The sequence below is a fragment of the Elephas maximus genome, chromosome 2 (genome assembly GCF_024166365.1).
Source record: "Elephas maximus indicus isolate mEleMax1 chromosome 2, mEleMax1 primary haplotype, whole genome shotgun sequence".
In the NCBI taxonomy this organism is placed as follows: domain Eukaryota; kingdom Metazoa; phylum Chordata; class Mammalia; order Proboscidea; family Elephantidae; genus Elephas; species Elephas maximus.
Genome location: NC_064820.1, coordinates 181,702,839 through 181,705,477, shown reverse-complemented (window position 1 = coordinate 181,705,477; position 2,639 = coordinate 181,702,839). Strand labels below are relative to the sequence as shown.

Genomic DNA, 2,639 nt, shown 5'->3' with positions numbered 1-2,639 from the left:
TGTGGGAGAGACGTGTTCTATTTTCTGCCAATGCACCTTAGTGCAGCCACCATTTGTCTGTTAATGAAGGCTTGTGTGTTGCTATGAGGCTAAACAGGTTTCAGCCAAGTTTCCAGACCAAGATGGGCTAGCAAGAAAGGCTTGGCAATCTATTTCTGAAAATCAGCCAGTGAAAACCCTATGGATCATAACAGTCCTATCTGTAACTGATCACAGAGATGGTGCAGGAACAGGCAGTATTTCATTGCTTTGTGCATGGTTGCCATGAGTCAGTGGTGGACTAGACAGAAGCTAACAATAACAGAAGTCTTCCATATATTTAAGATTAAGAAATGAACTAAATAATACACAAGTCAAAGGCAAACTTATAATGGAAATTATAAAATATTTTGAATTCAATGATAATAAAAATAGTACATAACAAAATATATGTGATGTAGCTAAAACTGTATGCTAGAAAGTTTATAGGCTTAAATATGCATAATGGAAAAGAAGAAAGGCTGAAAATTAAGAAACTAAAAATTATCTCAAGAACAAAAAAAAAGAACAATATGACAAACCTTAAGGAAAATAGAGGAAAGAAAATATTTCAAATACCAGAGTTAATAAAGTAGAAAACAAACATAAAATAGAAGGACTCTATAAAGTCAAGTTGACAATCATCAGGCAAGACCGTTCAAGGAAAAATCTGATAGATAAATTCAAAACAGTGAGTAAAGATGATCAAAGCTATACACCAAAACGCTGGTGGCATAGTGGTTAAGTGCTACCGCTGCTAACCAAGAGGTTGGCAGTTGGAATCTGCCAGGCGCTCCTTGGAAACTCTATCAGGCAGTTCTATTCTGTCGTATACGGTCGCCATGAGTTGGACTCGACGGCAGTGGGTTTGTTTTTTTTAGGTTATATACCAAAAAAAACAAACAAACCCTTGCCATCAAGTCGATTCCGACTCATAGCAACCCTATAGAACAGAGTAGAACTGGCTGTAAGGTTTCCAAGGAGCAGCTGGTGGATTTGAACTGCTGACCTTTGGCTAGCAGCCAACCTCTTAGCCAGTGGACCACCATGGCTCCAAAATAATACGGAACACTTCATGAATTTGTATGTCATCATTGTGCAGGGACCATGCTAATATTCACTGTATCTTTCCAATTTCATTATATATGCTGCTGAAACAAGCACCAAAGATACATACACACACACACACACACACACACATATTTTCTTCTTTAGCCATATATGAATTTCACTAGGGACTGCCTCATACTCCAAAGGAATAAAACTCTTGATATTCATAATGCCAGGATATGGAGAATATGTTGATTTTCCTTCTCTTGACTCTGATAAATTATAAAAATAAGATAATAAAAATTGTCCCCTGAAATTCAAATTATAAAACCAATACCAATTACATCAGAGTAGAAGTATATACACTGCCTTTAGGAGAGTCCTCTGTCCCAGAAATGTTGAACTTAACTAGATTGAAGATGGCAACATACCTTAAGGAAAGACTTTGCAACAGAAGGGGGCTTGATCAGTTGTGGAACCCCTAGAAAAGAAATATCCCAGAAGTAAACACTTGGGAGTGCACAGGTAAATCTGTCTGGGGAATATTCTGCAAGGTACAATAATCCTATCTACCTGGAAGTTGTATCCTATGGCGATGACGCCATTAAGCACTCACCTTTTCTGGCCACCTACATTTGTCAAGAAAACGTCCAAAAATGTGGTTTCACTTGTAGTTTGCCTACAGCCTAGATTCTTAACTTGAAAATATGAAGAAAGCTTCGGCCCTCTATACTGGGTCGGAGGGGGAGGGGCAGAGTTTGCATATACACATGCAATTTTTGGAAATTATTGGTCTCCCTGAAAACTATGTGCTAACTCACAGAACATCTGGATTGCCTGACAGTTCTATTTCTCATGGTAAATTAATAAACTAGCATTCTGGTTTGACAGTTCTCTCTTGTGGACCTCACCAGGAAAAGTCTGAATCTCTAAGTCTAAGCAACTCTGGAATACTGAAGAGATCAGGGTCCTGCATGGCCAAAGGCCAATTGGAGGTGGCTGGGTTGGCATCTTGTGGACATTATTTCAACTTACTTAGCTTGAATGGAGGAATTCTAGTCATCAAAATAACTTTGAGGCAAAGGAATATGCCCTACAAGTCATCTCAGGTAGATATTTATCAATGGGCAAGACCAATTTGAATAAACAACCAAACCTTAAAATAATTTTTATCTTTGAACTTCAATTTTGTCAGATCTAAAAGAAGCAAAAGACATTCATGAGTTTGGCTATTACCTTTACTCATTAATTTACAAGCTTAGACAGATTCATAACCAGATACCTTAGAAATGCCAATGAAACCAAAAATATGTCAGCTTTTAAAATAATAACTTTTTGACCTTTTGGGGGGGGGCAAAAAAGAATGAATAATACTATTTATATGAAGACTATTAAAAGATGAGTGAATGAATGCTTTCTTAGACAAGTCTTTTGCACTTATTAATCAATTTTCGAGGATTCCAATGCATATTAGTAGCAAGACTGTAATGTCAATGCATAATAAATAATCCTAACATCACTGATGTGTACTTTGAAATAGCAAAGGCAAAGAAAGAAAAAAAGGCAACATG

At 37.0% G+C, this 2,639-nt stretch overlaps 1 non-coding gene across 1 annotated transcript; it reads right to left on the bottom strand.

Moving 5' to 3' along the window:
* Positions 1 to 1,075: 1,075 nt before the first annotated feature.
* LOC126070797 (U6 spliceosomal RNA) lies at positions 1,076 to 1,182 on the bottom strand. Its single transcript, XR_007516314.1, has one exon. It is a non-coding gene; the product is annotated as a U6 spliceosomal RNA (small nuclear RNA).
* Between the last annotated feature and the right edge of the window lie 1,457 nt (positions 1,183 to 2,639).